Here is a 21,690-nt window from a genome sequence, read left to right as displayed (position 1 = left end):
AAGAAGCAAAAATGGCCAATTGATATGGAACATGGATGGGCAATACGAGCAGCTAATAACACACGGGGCGAATTATATGAAGCTTGTCCAGATGTCAAAATTCGGATTGGGGATGTTGCGACGGAGCAACATTTCTTCGTTCAAGATACAACGTCTTATCCGTTGATTTTAGGACAACCTTATATCACGGCAACACGGATGGAAACAAAGGTACTTGACGATGGTTCTACTTATGCAAGGGTACGGAGCGAAGATGGGAGGAAAGCTGTACAATTTCTAACAGTACCTCCTAACCATGAACGGAATCGAGATAGGTTGAGGGAGAAACCATTGCCAAAGATTGTTGAAGGATTTAAGGATTTTGGGGAGGTACCACTGTAAAGCGAGATTATGAAGGTACAAAAGAGGAGGTACTCTCGCGAGATGAAGGTGTCTTTGATGCGAGTTTTATTGGTATATTGGAGAATGGAAATATTATGTATAAGAAAGTTGATGATTTTAAAAGAAAAGAAAGAAAAAGATTATATAATATTGAAGGACAATTACGCAAGATAGGTACATTGCAAGATGATGAGAGGATTTTGGATGTTTATGAAGAAAATGGACTAGAAGATTCATTGGAATTGATTACATCTATTGGGTTAGGGGATAATGATAAGATTGTTGAGATTCATTTGAGAGAGGTTTATACCATACTTGAATCTTTTCAAGCACCAGAAGTCACAGTAGAGACGAGATATAAAACAGCAGATAAGAAGGTAAAGCCTGTTGCCGGACCATTACCAGAGGATTGTAAAGAACAAATGGGAGAAGCATCAAAAGAAGCAAGTTTAAGAGATCCAATGAGTATTGGACATCAGTTTACTGAAGAGACTTTTGAAGAATTGAAGATTGGTTCTGATGGTTCTTTATTGCAGGAGGAAATTACTTGCTTCAAAAAGATGTTGGCTAAACAAGGTAGATCATTTGCCTTCGAATCTCATGAAATTGGGTGTGTGGATCCAAATATTATAACACCTATGGTTATCTTCACTGTACCGCATGTACCTTGGAATCTAAGACCGATTCCAGTACCGAGGGCACATTTACCTAAATTGGTGGAAATATTAAAAGAAAAGATAAAGATGAAAATATTGGAACCTTCATTTGCGCCGTATTCTAGTCAATGGTTTACGGTACCTAAGAAGAATGGGTCACTACGGTTTATTCAAGATATGCAACCGGTGAATGCAGTAACTGTCAGGAATGCAGGAATTGGACCTATTGTGGATGAATTTGCTAAGGCGTTTGCTGGAAGGGCGATCTATTCAATGGGTGATTTGTATTTAGGTTATGATCGATTTCAACTTGTCAAAGGAAGTAGAGATATGACAATGATGAGGACACCGCTTGGATTGGTTAGAATGTGCATTCTTCCTCAAGGCGCGACCAACTCAGTTGCGCATATGATGAATGAGATGAATAAGGTATTGAGAGATTTTATTCCGGAAAAGACTATGCCTTTTCTGGATGATGTTCTTATAAAAGGGTGCAGAGAAGGAGACAAGGATGAAACTTTAGATACGAGGGGTTGTCGCAGATATGTTGTTGATCATATACAAGATTGTGAAAAGATTTTAACTCGGCTTGGAGAAGTTCATCTTACATTATCGGGTATGAAGTCCGTATTTGGAGTACGAGAGGTTGTGATTGTTGGACATTTATGTGGATCCTACGGAAGAAAACCAGATCTAACTAAAGTTGATGCAATTAGAAGGATGAAAGAGGATTGTGATTCTTTAACAGAGGTTCGCAGGTTTTTGGGTGCATGTGTATTTTATCAAATCTGGATCCCTCATTTTGCTCACATAGCGGATCCATTATATGAACTGTTACGCAAGGGTTACCGATTTAAATGGGAAGAAAGGCATATTCAGGCAATGCAAAGATTGAAGAAATTATTGATGTCACCTCCAATTTTGAAGAAGGTTGATTATAAGTACAATAGACTAGTGATTCTTACTGTAGACGCTAGTCCAATTGCCGTTGGATGGGCTGTGGGTCAAGATGATTCAAATGGGAGTAGATTTGCAGTTTGATTTGGGGCTAAAGTTTTAAGTATTCGTCAGCGTGCATATTCGCAAGTCAAAAGAGAACTTTGGGGAGTCGTTTCGGCTATGAAAGCTGAAAAGGACTATTTGATTAGGGCAGTAGTAGTAATTGAAACAGATTGCTTGCCATTGCTTGGAATGATTATTAACTGTTCAACGCCAGATATTGCAATGTTGAGATGGATTGCTTATATTAAGTCACTAAATCCAGAATTTAAGCATATCACTGGGAAGGACAATTTAGTAGCAGACATGCTATCTCGAGCAAGATACGAGAGGGACGACGAAATGGTTGAAGACATTGATGATGTCGGATTGAAATTCTATTCAATATCAAATCTCAATGGAGAAGACAAGCTATTTCTTGAAGAATCTTATGAAGGAGAATTATTGGATATTGGTCATTATTTGAATACCTTGACTAAGCAGGGGAATTGGCCTACAAAAAAATTCAAACAAATAAGAAAAAAAGCATATGGATTTTTACTTCGAGATGGATTCTTATGGAAGAGACCGAAGAAAGGAATTGGGATGCCACAACGAGTGATAGGCAAAAGGGAAGAAAAACTAAAATTATTAAAGGAGTTTCATGATAGTTTATGGACAGGGCATAGAAGAATCTGGGCTACTTTTGCTAAACTCAAGGAACGATATTGGTGGAAAAATATGTATCAAGATGTGCTCTCATTTGTAGAGTCATGTGAAATCTGTCAATCGTATTCTAATATCCGACATCGAGATGGTCTTCATCCTACGTATCCTTTGGCTATTCATTTTAAATGGGTTGTTGATTTAGTTATTATGCCGGTTGGGTTATGGCAGATGAGATATTTGGTTTTAGCTCGTGAAGATTTATCAAATCAAGTAGAAAGAAGAGCATTGAGGACAAAATCTACAGAGGAGATTTGTAGGTTTTTGCTTGAAGATGTCATTTGCCGTTATGAGTGCGTAGGAAAAATCACTGCAGATCGTGGAGAATTAAATGCACAAGAAGCTCGTAAGTTCTTTGAAAGATGTGGAGTTAAACTATCACTGACTACTGCTTATAATCCGGAAGGGAATGCAAAAAGCGAACGCGGTCACCCGCCGATTGTGAAAGCATTAGTTAAAGCTTGTAATGGGAAAGTTAAAGAGTGGCCACGGCTATTGTCATTTGCATTATGGGCTGATCGAACAACACATAGCTCGGAGACAGGATATATGCCAGTAGAACTTATGACAGGTCAAAAACCAATTATGCCGATTGAAGAAAAGGTACTTACTTGGAGTATGCTACCATGGGAAGATGGATTGACAAGAGAAGAACTTCTAGCTATTAGGATTCGACAATTGGAGCAAAGAACGGAAGATGTCCAGATAGCATTGGGAAGGTTGAAAAGAGCAAGGTTACAAAACAAGGCGCGATTCGATAAGCAACATCGATTGAGACCAAAAGTAATCGAGGAAGGTGACTGGGTACTTGTTTATGACAATAGTCTGGATAATCAACATAGTACTTTGCGAAAATTTTCAAAACGTTGGTTTGGACCATATGTGGTAACAACAGTTCATGATAATGCGACTTACTCGTTACGGGAGTTAGATGGTACAAGATTAAAAATACCAATTGCAGGGAAGCAAGTAAAAATATTTAAACGAAGACAAGCAGAGATGAATATGGAAGACCTTAATGAAGGTATAGAGATTCCGCAGCAAGGAGATGAAAGTGATTTCGATAATGAAGGTGACGAAGATAAATTGGACAAATACGTAGACGATATATTCTGAATCAAACAGCAATTGGGTAAATTGGTGCATACCAGAGGATGCACAGGTTCAGAGGGGGTGGATGTCGTGTTGTAACACGAGTATACAGTGAAAATAAAAAGAAAAGGGAATTTTATTAATATTCAATTACCTCGAAGATTGGGAGCATCGACCAACTCCAGTGCAAATACTGAGTGGTCAGGTTAAGTCACTCCGTTAAAGTCAGCCGGGGCATACTGAAATGCTCCATTCGATTCCAATAATGGGAGTCATCAGGAAGAGAAGGACCAATTCACACGACGGGTTCGAAGAGCCAATTGGATCCAATTTCGAGAATCCAATCTGGGTCCTCTTATCCAATATGAGACCTGAATTGGCCGTTCAATCCAATTACGGGAAATCCAGGTCTTACTACGGGTCTTAGCCAATCCGACGCGAGGACCAATTTGACCCAATTACGGGAACATCCAGGTTACTACTGGACTCTTATCCAATATGAGACCTGAATTGGTCGGGCGACTCAAAGTGGTCCCGATTACGGGATTCGATTCTGTTTCAGGATGTCCTGTTCTATGTGCCGTTTCAGGGAACGTTGTTTTTGGTAGATGGATTTCTTAAAGGTAAAAACGGAGGAGAATACTCTGACGGCGAGAGCCAATTTTGGATCCAAGCTTGACGGTAGGAGCCAATTCCGGATCTAAGATGGAAGATTGAAGAAATTCAGAGGATAAGGTTAGGGGGGATATAGTTTTGAAGAAGGGGGTTTTTTTTTTCTCGGGGAATCGGGGGGGAGCTAGTTTCAAGCTTTTGCAAGGTTACTAGTTCGGTTTTCATTGGAGGTTTTTGAAGATCAAAGGGATTAGAGAGAGGAGCTTCATGCTTCGGGTCGGGGAAGGAAAGACAGAGAATTTGGATTTTTCTTCTTTGTAGAGTTTTGGGAAGGCTGAGGCAATCGCTGCTGAAGTCAGTATTGTAATGGTGAATCGAGATTTTTAATGAAGTGGGTTTGAATACTCTTGACTGTTTTGTGAAATCGAGTTACGTCTGTGATTGAAGGATTAAAAGGGTGTCTATAGGATTGAGTATGCGGAGTGAATGAAATTTATTGGGTTAATCTAACAAGACAGTCAGTGGATACAAGATCGTAAGTACAAAGCGGTATTGAAGATTAACAGTTTGGGTTGTTCGGGGTTCTCTGTAACGTCTAGAGACCTTTTGGCTGGGGCAAAAAGGACTTCGACAAGTAGTCGAAGAGCATCCGTATAGATTTACGGTACATTATTGCAGTCGTTTATATTCCAGCAGTCAAAACTGATAGACTGCTTGACTATCGACGAATCTCCATACTACCTTCTACAGGCAGACGCCCTGCACGTTCTCGAGCAGAAAAGCACATAATACGACAATGATGCACCATCAACTATCAGCAAGATGATTGGACTGCATGTCTACCGCTAGCCGAGTTTACATATAACAACACCCTCCATGCGTCGACTCAACAAACATCATTCTTTTCCAACTATGGGAATCATCTGAAGCTTGATTTATTGAGTCCGTCAACAAATAACAATCCAACAGCTGAAGGATTTGCGAAGCAACTATCAGAGCTTCAAACTATGTTGAAGCTTCAATTACAATCCGCTCAAGAATCCTATAAGACGTCTGTAGATAGATTTCGGAATCGAGCACCTACTTTCAAAGTTAGAGACAAAGCCTGGCTTCTTCGACGAAATATCAAGACCAAACGACCATGTGATAAGTTGGACTATAGAAGATTGGGACCATTTATCATCCCGAAGCAAATTAATCCAGTGGCATACCGGCTGGAGTTACCGGCTTCTATGAAGGTACATCCAGTCTTTCATGTTTCTCTATTGGAACCTTATCGAGAATCATCTTTTCTTGGAAGAGTGCAATGTCTGCCACCTAGTATTGAAATCGAGAACCACGAAGAATACGAGATTGAAAAGGTATTGGATTCACGGCGAAGGTGGAGAAAGTTAGAATATCTTGTTCATTGGTGCGGCTATGACATTAATGAGCGAAGGTGGGAGCCAGCTGAAAATCTTGCGAATGCGCCACAAAAAGTATAGGAGTTTCATCAACGACATCTCGATAAACCTAAATCAATTTGATGATAGCTTCTTTCTCAAGCTTGTTCTCCCAACAATATAAGAAAAGGGGAGAGCACCAGCAAAATTCATAGTTGATGTAGTTATTTTCTCCAAGATAGATCGTAGTTTGGTCTTTTGATATGGATAGCCAAGAGATAGATACTATGCCAGTCAGAGTCTCGCAACCGAGTAGCTCATGAAGGCGACCCCGAGATGTAGAACTACATGTACCACGATGACGACGGAGGATACCGAGTAACCGATCACTGGTGATCGTATTTGAGATCGAGCCTGCTTACGATGGTCGACCAGAAGGCGTGTTTGCTAGACAATTTCACAATGAAGACACGGAAGTTCATGCTTGGTAAGAAGTCGAAGGCGTGGGCCACTATCGTTGGCTTCAAGGGTCGATGAACCACTTGCCTCGTGAACAACAGTTGGAGTTCATAGCAGAAGTTGTGCGACAGATCTTCATTTTCTTGCGTTGGTACTGATCAACAACATTGCTTCTCAGAGACCTCGAAGCTAAAGGGGGGGATGATGTTAGGGACATATTCCTTAGAACTTTCTAGAGAGAAGTTTCTAGAACCTTCTAGAAAACAAGCCTCTGGAACCTTCTAGAAGAGAAGCCTCTGGAACCTTTTAGAGAGAAGTTTCTAGAAGCTTCTAGAAAGGAAGTCTTTGGAACCTTCTAGAAGAGAAGTTTCTAGAAGCTTCTAGAAAAGAATCCCCTGGAACTTTCTAGAAGCTTCCTAGTTAATAGAAGTAGCTTGAGAAGTTTCTAGAACCTTCTAGAAAGGAAGCCTCTGGAACCTTCTAGAAGCTTCCTAGTTAATAGAAGTAGCTCGAGAAGCTTCCTAAATAGGAGTATATATAGGGATCGAGGCTGAAGAGTTCTTCTGTCTCGACAACACATCTCTTGGAGTTCTAGCTCACCTTTTTGGTGTTGTTCTTGTATTCATCTGTTTAATCTAGTTTTGCCACTTCTTCTTGAACTTCTTGTTAGATTTCAAGTCTGTATTTTGTGTCCGTGATACATCGTAATATCTTGCTCTTGATAACATATCTGCAACTGAATTTTCTTTTCCTATAATATGTTTAAATTCCAGATTTATAGATTTGATATATGCCATCCATCTTAATATAGCAATATAGGGAGTTGAACAACTTATAATCATACCCAATAAAGGTAGACAATCTGTTTCTACCACTACTGATGTACCAATCAAATACTCTCTTTTATTTTTCATAGCTATTACTACACTCCATAATTCTCTTTTGATTTGTGTATGTATCCTTTGTCTAGCATTCAAAACCTTTGTTCTAAACCTTACTACATATCTATTCCCTTGTTCATCATCTTGTCCAACTGCCCAACTTATTCCAATTGGACTTGCATCAATTATTAATATTACTGGCCTTCCACATTCATAATTTACTTTCTTCAAAGTTGGAGGTGAAGAAAGAATTTTTTTTAACTTTGCTATAGCTTTTCTTTGTTCTTCTTTCTATTGAAATTTTTGATTCTTTCGTAACAACTCATATAATGGATCTGCTATATGTGCAAAATGAAGTATCTATATATGATAGAAAACACATGCTCCTAAAAATTTCTTGACTTCTGTCGTATTTGCACACTCTTTTATTTTTTTTATAATATCAATTTTTTTTCTATTTGGTTTGCGTCCATATGACCTACATATGTGCCCTACTACCAAAACTTCTTTTACTCCAAATATTGATTTTGTCCCCGATAAGGTTAAATAAACTTCTTCTAGCCTTGTCGAAATCTTCTCACAATCATCAATATGATCTGCCACAAACTTCCTACATCTCTTTGAATCCAATGTCTCATCCTTTCTTTCTTCTTCACAATCCTTAATTGGCACATCATCTAGAAAAGGCATTGTTATTCTTCGAATAAAATCTCTTAGTACCTTATGTATTCCATTCATCATGTGTGCCACAAAATTTGTAGCCCCTTGTGGTAATGTACACATTCTGATGAATCCCAATGATATCTTCATAGTTGTCAAATCTCTACTTTGCATTGTCAATTGAAATTGATCGTATCCTATGTAAAAATCTCCCATAGAATAAATTGATCTCCTAGCAAATGCCTCTGCAAACTCATCTACAATTGGACTCGAGTCCTTGTTTCTAATAGTTATTTTATTTATCAGTTGCATATCTTGAATAAACCTCAATGTTCTATTTTTCTTAGGTATTGTGAACCATCGATTGGAATATAATGTAATAGACAGTTTTAAAATTTCCATCTTAATTTTTTTCATTGAGTAATTCAACTAGTTTTGGCAAATGGGCCTTTGGAACTAGAATTGGTCTCAAATTCCATGGTTCATGCAGAATTATAAAAATAACCATAGGTGCTACAATACTTGGATCAATGCACTCTATTTCATGTGATTCAAATGCAAATGCTTTACCATGTCGTGAAAGCATTTCTTAAAAATATCTCTCTTCATCTCTTGTCAAAAATTTATCACATCCAATTTTTAAACCATCTAATGGCAAATTATCCTTGAATTCATGACCTATTTTCCTTGGATCTCTTAAATTAGGTTGCATAAAAGCCCTTTTAATCTTTTTTTCAAAATCCAATGGTAGTGGCAATGCCACTAGTTTAATCTTCTTTGCAACAGTCTTATATTTTGTGTTCACCTTCACTTTATACCTATCCATATATTCTTTTATTCCATCATAAAATTACTTAAAATGGACATTTATTACTTTATCACCTCTTTTGAAATCTCCATTCAATAATATTTGTAAATCATTCATAGTATCACTAAAACAAGTTTCTTCAAATATTTCTGATATGTATTCATCTTCATCAATCATTCCACATTTCTTTAATCCATGTTCTACATTCTTAATATTTTTCTTATCTATCTTACTAAAATTATTTATGTTTTTGAATAAAATATATCCGTCTCGCAATAATCCTATAATATCTTCATCCTTTCTATTAGGCGGGAAGCCTTTATTCTTTTTACCATTGCAATCCCACTTTACAATGGCGTTTAATAAAAATCCTTTGAGTCTTTAAGATCTTCAAATTCTTTATGTATCTTTGGCAAAGGATGTTCCTTCAAACTATCCCTATTTCTTCCATGATTTGCACAAACTATTAAAAATTGCACCGCCCTCTTTCCGTCTTGACTTCTTATCCTTGCATAAGCTGATCCATCATCCATAACCTTTGTCTCCATTTGTGTGGCAGTAATATATGGCTGTCCTAATATAATAGAATATGTAGACATATCTTACACAAAGAAATTTTGTTCATGAATAACATCTTCTATTGTCACCTTGATATTTGTACAAGCTCCATACAAATCTCCCTTTGAATTATTTGCCACTCTTATCATCCACCCATGCTCAATATCAATAGGCCAATTTCTCCTTGTATATAATTTTGCTGACATTAAATTTATTTCATAACCATTATCAATCAATGCTACAATTGGTTCTTCTAAATCTCCCAATTTTACTAAAGTTTCTGTAGTAGCCCTTGCCCAATGACTCCGAGAATAATGACTAGAAGCTTGAATCATATCTTCTTTTTCTATAAATTTGACTCGTGAAACATGTCCAACAATTTGTATTTCAATTTCCTCATCTTCATTGCTTCCTATTACTTTTGTACCTTCTGCATTTGATGTCATAGTATCATCAATAGATTGTCATTTTCTTTTTATTGTATCAATGATAACTTCATAAAATTCTCATTTTGTAATTCCTAGAATTTTACCAATTATAAATTCAACCTTTCCACTTAAAATCCGCTCTTCCAATACTTTCTTCAAATCTGTAGCAGCTTCAATATCTGATTGTAATTTATAAGTAGGAACCTTTGCTTTTTCTTTCACAATCTCCCTCTCCTTTATAGAAATATTCTCTATTGTCTCTTCATGCATAGGATTCTTCTGTTGTCGAGTTTTATCCCCCCTTGTGATTCTTTTTGATGGCCCTTCATGATTTTCGTCTCTCCTTTGTTTTTCTTCCATTAATGCTTCATGTTGTCTCCTTGCAATATGAGCATGAACTGATAATCTATCTACTTGATCATCCCACCAAGTAATTTGCCGAATGTTATTGCCAACATGTTTTAGATCATCTCCAATAAAATTTCCCTTTTCAGCATAATTCATTGCACTTGACTATAAAGAACTAGATTTTTCTGTATACTCAAGATTTATACTTAAGAATTTGCTTGGATTTGCCCCCACCCAAAATATTGATGCTTCATTGCTTGAAGTTGTATGCACCTTGAAAGCATCTCCTACAAACACCTTCATTCCTCCTTTACCAAAATTTTTCTCCATTCTCTTTTAAGTGTATCATACCATCTTTAAAAAAAACAACTCCTTTGCGTAGCGCCTCTAAAAAATCCTCACACTCCCTTCTTCAATGATCTATGCTATCACACCACATGCACCTATGCACCATACCTTTTATTTGTCTTAAATTTTGTCTTGTTGATATTCTTGATGATTGATCCATCTCTTCAAGTTTTACAAATTTTATTTGCAAATCTCTCATCCCTCATATGATATCATCAATGCCCATTTCTTCTCTCTTTGGTGTAGCCATTGAAGTTTGAATCATAGATATAGGATAGATAGTAGGCATTTTTCCTTTAGATGCTTGCAATGGTCTTTGAAATTCCATCCTATCTTTTCTCCTTTCTCTTCTTGCAAGTACCCCAATCGCCTCTTCTACTTTCTCTCAATTTATTGTCAATCCTTCAACTTCTTCTTTATCTTTCAGCAAAATTTCCAACTTCTCTTGCAACTCTCCATTAGCCGCTTGAAGAAAAAGTTCCACTTTATTTGGATCTAATAATTCCACTTGGATGTCGCTTGGTCTCTCCTTCTCCAACCTTGATGCCAACTTTCAGCATTGATATCTCTCTTTTCCACCATTCAATTGCTTCCAAATTTTACTTGCATATAGGAAATCAAGTCTTCTACTGATAAAAACAAAAATCTTTCCAATCCAATTCGCAGATTGCTACATATCTAAGAAAATCTTATTGGTCTTCAAAACCCTAAATCTCGAGACCTTAGCCCACAAAAACCTTCATATGTATCGATCTAGCCATTCGATTAACCTCAAATCTCTTATACACATTTACAACAAGCATATCAATAAGTTTTTAAATTTTTACTTGTAAAAATGCTACAAAAGACACGAAATCTAAAAATTTGTAAACCGGTTTTATTTCTCAAAGATCTGAATTCATAGAGAACATTACTTGCTTTGAAAATCCCTAAAAAATCCAATACTAATCCAAACGACACAAAATTACCTTTCAAAAATCCTTCCACAAGTCTTCTCTCTAATTCGGCTCTCCGATCTTCCAAAGAATCCTTGAATCGCCATCAAAGCATGGTTTTGTACCTCGGGGTCTGATTTCGACCCAAGTTCATAACCGGTCCTCTTCGGGTATCAACTTTCGTCTTCTTGAGGTAATTTTTACTAATTTGCACTCCTAACTCCTCCCTACATATGCTTTTATCCTTTATTTTTCTAATCTACTATCACCGACATAGAAATATAGACTCGAGATCTAACAAGAAATTCAAGAAGAACTGGTAAGAACTAGATTAATCAGATGAATACAAGAAAAACACCAGAGAGGTGAGCTAGAGCTCCAAGAGATGTGTTGTCGAGACTGAAGAACTCTTCAGCCTCGATTCTAATATATACTCCTATTTAGGAAGCTTCTCAAGCAACTTCTACCAACTATGAAGCTTCTAGAAGGTTCTAGAGACTTGCTTCTAGAAGGTTCTAGAAACTTATCTCTAAAAAGTTCTAAGGACTATATTCCTAACATCTTCTACCAACTAAGAAGCTTCTAGAAGGTTCTAGAGACTTGCTTCTAGAAGGTTCAAGAAACTTGTCTCTAGAAGGTTCTAAGGACTATGTTCCTAACATCACCCCCTCCTTTAGCTTCGAGGTCTCTGAGAAGCAATGTTGTTGTCAATCAGTACCAACGCAAGAAAATGAAGATCTGTCACATAACGTCTGCTATGAACTCTAACTATTGTTCACGAGGCAAGTAGTTCATCGGTCCTTGAAGCCAATGGTAGTGGCCCACTCTTTCAACTTCTGACGAAGCATGAACTTTCGTATCTTCATTGTGAAATTATCTTGCAAATACGCCTTCTGGCTGACCATCGTAAGTAGGCTCGGACTCAAATACAATCCCTAGTGATCGGTTACTCGGTATCCTCTGTCATTGTCGTGGTGTAGGCGGTTCTTCATCTCGGGGTCGCCTTCGTGAGCTAGTCGGTTGAGATAATCTGAGTGGCATAGTATCTATCTCTTGGCTATCCATATCAGAAGACCAAATTATGGCTACTAAAAAAATTCTATTTTATCTTGAAAAAAATAACTACATCAATTACGAATTTTGATGGTGCTCTCCCCCTTTCTTATATTCTTGGGTGAGCAAGCTTCAGAAAGAAGCTATCGTCAAATCGGCTTAGGTTTATGATGATGTTATTGATAAAATTCTTGTACTTTTTGCGGCGCATTGGCGAGATTTTCAGCTAGCTCCCACATTTGCTCATTGATGTCGTAGCCGCACCAATGAACAAGATACTCCAACTTGTCCCACCTTTGTCGTGAATCTAGCACCTTTTCAACCTCGTATTCCTCATGGTTCTTGATCTCAATACTAGGTAGTGGACATTGCACTCTTTCAGAAAAAGACGACTCTTGATAAGATTCCAATAGAGAAACATGAAAGACTGGATGTACCTTCATAGAAGCCGATAATTCCAGATGATACGCCATTGGATTGATTTGCTTCTGGATGATAAATGGTCCCAATTTTCGATAGTCCAACTTATCACATGGTCGCTTGGTCTTGATATTCCATCGAAGAAGCCATGCTTTATCTCCAATTTTGAAAGTAGGTGCTTGATTCCAAAATCTATCTGCAGATGCCTTGTAGGATTCTTGAGCGGATTGTAATTGAAGCTTCAATGTATTTTGAAGCTTTGATAGTTGTTTCGCAAATCCTTTAGCTGCTGGATTGTTATTTGTTGATGGACTCAATAAATCAAGCTTCAGATGATACCCATAGTTGGAAAAGAATGGTGTGTATTAAATCGACGCATGGAGGGTGTTGTTATATGCAAACTCGGCTAGTGGCAGATATATGATCCAATCGTCTTGCTGATAGTTGATGCTCCACCATAAATATTGTTCCAAGACTTGGTTCATCCATTCCGTTTGGCCGTCAGTTTGAGGATGAAAAGCCAAAGAAAGCTTGATATCCACCTTCAGTATCTCAAAGAGAGATCTCCAAAACTTTCATACGAACTGGGTTCCTCGATCTGATACAATATCGTGTGGTAGTCTATGATATCGATACACATTATCGAGAAAGAGCCTTCCTGTAACTTCACTAGATGATGTCTTCTTACAAGGAACAAAGTGCGCCATCTTTGTAAGCCGATCTACCACGACAAAGATGCTCTGAAATGAGTTCGATGATGGAAGGTCCATGATGAGGTCCATGGAAACTCAAGACCATGGTCGACGTGGAATCGGTAATGGCTATAGGAGTCCATAAGGGCGATGCCGAGGATTCTTGGATCTTGAACAGATGTCGCAGGAGAGGAAAAAATCTTTCACATCCTTCCACATTTGGGGCCACCAAAAATCTCGAGAAATAAGCTCCAAGGTCTTGTTGAATCCAAAATATCCCGCAGCTGGAAAATCGTGGCGAGATTGAAGAACTTGGAGTCGTGCTGGTCCTTTTGGGATATATAACCGCTCCTCAAAATATAAAAGAGCTTCCTCCACCTTGAACTTGTCGTCATTGGCACACTGCTTAATATCAATGGCTACTGAATTTTCAATGGTCACGGCATGTACTTGATTCAGGAAGTCAGCATCAATTGGCATAATAGTAGCGTAAAGCTGAAATTACTCTGGCTTCAACAATGTCGTACATTGTTGATCAAACACTGCTTCTCTAGCCTTTGGTACAAGATACAATCTCCTCGATAAGGCATCAGATAGTCGTTAATGCTTTCAAGGTCAATAAGTGATAACAAAATCGAACCTAGATAGCAACATACTCCATCGAGCTTGACGTCGATTTGGAACTCGAGCCGACATGAAATAGTCCAAATTCTTGTGATCTGTGTATATGGTCACTAGGTGTGCAGTTCCTTCAAGAAAATGATGCCATTCTTGGAAAGAATCCACTATAGCAAGAAGTTCCTTATCGTGGATCTCATAATTGATTTCAGCAATAAAGAACTTTCAAGAATAAAATGCAACCAGATGGAGCTTCTTGTCTTCTCCCATTTATGAAAGTACAGCTCTCAAAGTAAAATCCGAAGCATCAGTTTCTAAAAGGCCTTTGTAAAGTCTAGATGTACCAAGATTGGAGCCATAGTAAATGCGGTCTTTAGGTCTTGAAACGCCTTCTCCGCTAGAAGTCCCCATTCCAACTTATCCTTGCATATCAACCGAGTAAGAGGAGCAGTAACTTGAGAGTAATTCTTGATGAAGCTCCGATAGAAGTTGGCAAAACCAAGAAAATATTGTATGTCTCTAACCGTCTTCGGAACCTCTTAGGACACGATTGCTTCCACCTTCTTGGGGTCCATCTTCAAGCCTTCCGTAGTCACAACGAATCCCAGAAACTCCATCTCTATTTGGTGAAATAAATACTTCTCCAACTTTGCATATAGTCCTGGCTTGCATAGTTTCTCTAAGACCAAACGAACGTGCTTTTCATGCTCTTCCTCGTTTTTGGAGAATATCAAAATATCATCCAAATAGGTGACAACAAAATCGTCAAGGTACTCTTGAAAAATATCATTCATCATATGTTGAAAGACCGCTGGAGCATTGGTAAGACCAAAGGGCATGATATTATACTCAAAATGGCCATATCTTGTACGAAATGCTGTCTTCCACTCATCTCCTTCCTTGATTCGTACGAGGTTGTAAGCTCTCCTTAGATCAATTTTTGTAAAGATCCTTACACATCCAAGTTGTTCTAAGAGACCAGAAATCAAGGATAATGGATAACAATTCTTCTTTGTTACCTTGTTGAGGCCTCGATAGTCCACGGACATCCGCAATAAGCCATCTTTCTTCTTTACAAATAAGATGGGTGCTCCAGCTGACGATTTTGAATGACAGATGAAGTTCTTGGCTAGATTCTCGTTGATGTACTTCCGCAACTCCGCAAATTCCGTCTGCGATAGATTGTAGATTGGGCCAAAAGGCAGTTGTGCTCCTTCTTGCAAGTCTATGGCGCAATCATATGGTCGGTGTTTCGGTAGCATGTCGGCATTCTTCTTTTGAAACACGTCTTTAAAATCTTTATATTGCTCAGATATACTTGTTGTCGAGATCTTCTCCTCGATAGTTAGAGCCGCATAAATGACAAACGATGTACCTTCTTTGGATGATCTTATAAACGCTCTTACTCCAATAAATAAAGATTTCTCTATTCGGGATTTTTTACTAGGTTTGCTCTTGGGTAGTTTTGTGGGAAAGGTTATCTTCCACAACCTCCAATCTATGGATGGGTTATGCTTTTCCAACTAGGAAAGGCCAAGAATAATAGGATTTGATGGGGTTCTAATAATATTAAAAATAATATGACTACTATGGCCCTTAAACGTCACTTCTATAGATTCTGATTCATGGGTGACACTACGAGACAATAAAGGTCATCTATCTATGACCTCAACGTGAACAGATTTGGATTTTTGTACTAAAGGGATCTTATGACACTTCACAAAATCTTCGTCTAAGAAACAAGCAGATGCTCCTGAATCTAATAATATTAAGGTTCTCAGTTTTTGAGGGCCAATAAGCAAAGGAATTGTAAAGCAAAAGGCAGGTTGAGCAGAAAGAAAGGGACCTGGTTGTTGTTGTAATATTTTACTGTCTAGCCGCACAGTTCCTATTGTGGCTGGGCATCCTCGTTTTTCTGAACAAATCTGCTCCTAGTCTTGACAATACGTCGATTTTGCTTCTTGGGGCAGTTTCCAACTTTGTGGCCTTCTTCACCACAATAAAAGCATAGACCTTCCTCCATACGCCGCTTTTTTTCTTCTAGGGTAAGGGATTTGATACGTACCGCATCAATTTGCATGTCTTCTACATCTGAATGTGAATTCATGTTGCTTGCCGACATAGTTGGGACGTGACAAATTGTATGTTGTCTTGAACGTTGGTCTTGGCGGCGTTAGAATAGGTGATTATCACACTTGACAGCTTGGCTAATAGCTTCGTTGAGCGTTTGTGGATCAAAAAGAGTTAACAGCTAATCCTTCACATCATCCCTTAAACCCCAATAGAATTGAATCATCAACGCTTCTTCATTCCAATTCATATCGCATGCTAATTGCTTGAAGTCCGATGCATAGACTAATGTAGAGTGCATCTCTTGTCATAGTGATCGGATCATTGTTGTAGCCCATCGAACCTTGTCATATTTACCAAATGCTTCCACAAATGCCTCCAAAAAAGTTTCAAAGTTGTTTAGCATGGACGATCATTTCTCAAACAAAAGAGCAAACTATGATAGAGCTTGCCCTGTAAGTAAGGTTCCAACAAGTCCAACACGTGACTCCTCCGTTGGATAGCGTTCAGGCTGTAAAACTGTTATCAACCTGATTTGATTGACGAATCCTCGAAACTTGGAATGCGTACTATCGAACTTGTCCGAAAGGCTAACTCGGGGCTCTTTATGTTGTAGAACCAGCGGTGCTTATCGAACCTGAGGCAAAGTTGCTTCTCCAAGTGCAGAAGTTTGAGGCTGGTGCAACCTAGATTGTACCATCTCAGATGTTCCATCATTATGAAGCCTTGCCACGACTCCTTCAATCTCTGCAGTTCTTTGCAATAATGTAGCGAGGGCATTCATGATAGCATCTAACTTGGACTCCAAACTTTCCGTCATACTAATGTCTTGGCCTCCGGCCATTCTAAGAGAAGGACAGAAATGACTATACAAGAAGACAATATTGGTTTAGAGGAGGGTACTCCGCAACCTCTAAAATGCCTTAAGAGCTTCAAGAAAAGGGATAATCCACTCTCTCCAAGAAGAATAAGACTACAATATTGTAACAAAAGAAGTATTTGTTTAGAGGAGGGTAATCCGCAACCTCTAAAATACTAGTTCACTTCTAAGCAGAGAGGTAATTCGCACTCTAACGAGGAAAAAACTAACTCTGATATCTGAGGTGAGTGAAGTCTCGACAAACTATCACGGACACAGAAATACAGATTCGAGATCTAACAAGAAGTTCAAGAAGAACTGGCAAGAACTAGATTAATCAGATGAATATAAGAACAACACCAGAGAGGTGAGCTAGAGCTCCAAGAGATGTGTTGTTTAGACTGAAGAACTCTTCACCCTTGATTCCAATATATATTCCTATTTAGGAAGCTTCTCAAGCAACTTCTACCAACTAGGAAGCTTCTAGAAGGTTCCAGAGACTTGTTTCTAGAAGGTTCTAAAAACTTATCTCTAGAAGGTTCTAAGGACTATGTTCCTAACATCTTCTACCAACTAAGAAGCTTCTAGAAGGTTCCAGAGACTTGCTTCTAGAAGGTTCAAGAAACTTGTCTCTAGAAGGTTCTAAGGACTATGTCCCTAACATCTACCTTGTTTTGTCTTATTTATGGCCTTACAAAGTAAATAGAAGCATAATTTATAAAAAAACAAAATTAGCACCTTTAATTTTTCTACCCTTTGACTAATATCCATTTTTCCAAGATATTTTGCTACAATATTTTTGAAGTGAGATCTTCAAAACATGGTATTTTTTTCACTCTTTCACTTGTTAGCCGTATGATATCATGACAACGTACCACATCAATTTGCATATTCTGTACTTCCAAATATATGTGTTGAAGAGATATTAGTGTTACCATTGAATTATAGTAACGTTGAGGTCCACTTATACGGTTCTCATATCAAAATTCAAAAAGATGATTATCACACTTCACAGCAAAGTTAATTGCTTGATTCAATGTTTAAGGATCAAGTAAGTTGATCATTAATTTTTTTACCTCATATTGTAATCCATAGAAAAATTGGCTAACAAGTGCAGCATCATTTCACTTGATATTAGTTACAAGTTGTCAAACTCACAAAGCATACAATGTTATTGATTGGTTGTCTTGTCTGAAAATATGAATCTTGTTGGTTGCAATACGAATTACATCATTACTCCTTATATGGATCGAAACTCTGCCAAAACAACCTTCAAGTATCTCTAATATTAAATCTCGTCGTTCAAAAAAAGATGAAATCCATGATAATGTTGAACCTGAAAGAAGCGTACCAATGAATCTAACTTGCGATCCAGGAGTTAGATAGCTTTAGAGTTGAAGTTCAATCACAAATCATACTTGATTGATAAAACCTCTAAACTTTGATCTAGTGCCATCAAACTTTTTGTAGAGGATAATTTTTAATTCTCTAACATTAGAAGGGTGTTCTATTCTAGGAGAAGGGACATGATTTGGTACAAATATTGAAGCAACTCCAATCATTTCTATTTCTTCACTTCCTGCCAATCTTGTTGCTCTTTGTGGTTGTAAATTGAGCTGATACATCGCAAGCATCAACTCCTTCAATTGCTCTTGCATTTGTGCTATTGCACTCTTCATATCAGGAAGTTCTGCCATGATAACACTTAGAAAAGAGAAGATGTTTTATATTGCTCAAGACAAATAGAAGAGATGACTTAAGAACAAAGAAAATACTAAGAATAATATCAGTCTAGAAGAGAGTAATCCGCAACTTCTAATATGCTTATGTCTTATTAAAAGAAAGGGGTAATCGATTCTTAATTAAGATTAGACCAAACTCTGATATTATAAGTGCACTCTTGTAAATCTATCAAGGACAAGAACTTGATAAAAACAAAGAAACAAGTGAGACTTTTCTCAAAGAAAGATGACAAAAGAAAAATAAATAAATATGTATATTACGAAAGAAACTGAAATGGCTATTGCCAAAAGACAAGAAAACTAAAGATCCTTGAAATTAGACTAGAAGTAAGAAAAGAGTTGACAAGAGTGAAGAAGATTTCACTCTTGTCTCTATATATACTATCTAACTAGGGGCTATGTGGCGATGTTCTATAGGACCTCCAATATGTGTTGACTTTGTAGGACATATACCTTGACTTATAAGGCAAGTTTTTCTATGTGTGGGCCACATAGTTAGCTTGGTCTTCAAGCTAACAATATGTGTGGCACATGGCCAACTTGTTGACTACGTTTCTAATCCAAAAAGTCAATTAAAGATACCTATAAAGTCAAAGTAGCATCTATGAAGCTTCTAGGAAGATTATGTAGAAGATATTATAGAATTAATTTACTTTTATCTAATTTTACTTACTTCTATCTATTTATACATGTAATTACTGGCTTACATGTCACGGACATACATATAATTACCTATATGAATAGATAAAAGTATGTAAAAGTAGATAAAAGTAGGTTAATTGTGTAATATCTTCTAGAGAAGCTTCTTAGAAGCTTCATAGACGCTGCTTTGACTTTATAGGAGTCTATAGTTGACTTTTAGGTTAGAAACTTGGTCAACAAGTTAGCCATGTGCCACACATGTTGGAAGCTTAAAGAACAAGCTAACTACGTGGTCTATCCATAGAAAACTTGCCTTGCAAGCAAAGGCATGTGGCCTAGAAAGTCAACATATATTGGAGGTCTTATAGAACATCGCCACGTGGCTTCTAGTTAGATAGTATATATAGAGGCAAGAGTGAAGCCCTCTTCACTCTTGTCAACTCCTTTCTTGCTTCTAGTCTAGTTTCAAGGGTCTCTAGTTTTCTTGTATTTTGGCAATAGCCATTCCACTTTCTTTCTTAATATACATATTTCTATTTTGTCCTATTTCTTTTTGAGAAAAGTCTCACTTACTCTTTAGCTTTCATCGAGTTTTTGTCCTTGACAGATTGACAAGAGTGCACTTACAATATCAGAGCTTTGTCTTTTCTTGATTAAGAGTGGATTACCCCTTTTTCTTGATAATACATAAGCGCATTAGAAGTTGCGGATTACCCTCTTTTAAACTGATATTGTTCTTTGTATTTTCTTTGTTATCAATTCCTCTCTTCTATTTTTTTTGAGCGTTATTAGACATCTTCTCTTTTCTAAGTGCTACTATGGCAGAGCTTGTTGAAATGAAGAGTGCAATGGCACAGATGCAAGAACAATTGAGGGAGTTAATGCTTGCGATGCATCAACTCAATTTACCACCACAAGGAGCAACAAGAATGGTAGGAAGTGAAGATATAGAGATGATTGGGGCTGCTTCAACATCTGCACCAAACCATGTCCCTTCTCCCAGAATGGAACACCCTTCGAGTGTTAGAGAACCGAGAGTTGCCTTACCCGAGTAGTTTGATGGTACCAGATCCAAGTTTCGAGGATTCATCAATCAGGTCCAACTAGTGATTGAACTTCAACCCCAGAGCTATCCAACTCCAGGGTCACAAGTTAGATTCATTGGTACACTTCTTTCAGGTTCAGCATTGTCATGGTTTTCATCTTTTCTTGAACGACGAGATCCAATATTGGATAATCTGGAGGCTTTTTTGGCAGAGTTTCGATCCATGTTTGGAGAACATGATGCAATTCGTGTTGCAACCAACAAGATCCGTATTTTGCGATAAGGCAATCGATCAGTAACATTATATGCTTCGCAATTTCGACAACTTGCAACTGATATCAAGTGGGATGATGCCGCACTTGTGAGTCAATTTCTCTACGGATTACAATATGAGGTAAAGAAATTGATGCTTAATTTACCTGATCCTCAAACATTGAGTCAAGCAATTGACTTTGCTGTGAAGTGCGACAATCGACTTTTTGAATTTTGATCCGAGAGTCGCACAAGTGGGCCTCAACGTTACTACAATTCAATGGCAACACCGACGTCTCCTCAACACATACCTTCAGAAGTAGAGGATATGCAAATTGATGCGGTACGTTTCAAACCTCTTACTGAGCAAGAAAAGTCTCGTCGTCGACAAGAAGGATTGTGCTTATATTGTGGAGAACCTAAGCACACTGCTCAACATTGTCCAAAGAAGTGACGTAACTACAAAATGAGGAGTACGACTGTGAAAGAAGACAGTATGTCGGAAAACGAGTACGTCCAGCTACAATAGGGACCGTGCGGCTGGAATCTTATACAACTTCTAATAAAGGTCCTATCCTCTCCTCAAAACCATCTCCTTGTTTTATAATAGATGTGCGTTTAGGACCTAATAATTACAAAGCCTCTGCCTTGGTAGATTCAGGAGCCTCATCTTCTTTTTTAGATGAAGAATTTGCTAGATGTCATAGATTATCATTAATACAAAAAACTAAACCTGTACACGTAGAAGTCATAGATGGTCGTCCGTTGTCTTCTGGAGATGTAACTCACGAAACGCTTCCTGTAGATGTAGTAATAAATGGTCATAGTAGTTGCGTAATTTTTAATATAATTAGATCTCCCTCTAATCCAGTAATTTTAGGCTTATCATGGTTAGAAAAGTATAATCCTCGAATAGATTGGATTTCTCGTAAACTTGATTTTCCTCAGAGCATTAGTAATAGTTCTAATAATCAAGTAAAAAACCATGAATCTAGTATAGTAAAACTCGCACTTATAGGTGCAAAAGCATTTATACACGCAGCAA

This window comes from Physcomitrium patens, chromosome 12, assembly GCF_059467195.1.
Source record: "Physcomitrium patens ecotype Gransden chromosome 12, ASM5946719v1, whole genome shotgun sequence".
In the NCBI taxonomy this organism is placed as follows: Eukaryota; Viridiplantae; Streptophyta; class Bryopsida; order Funariales; family Funariaceae; genus Physcomitrium; species Physcomitrium patens.
The sequence above is the reverse complement of the archived record's forward strand: the minus strand, read 5'-3'. Positions refer to the sequence as shown.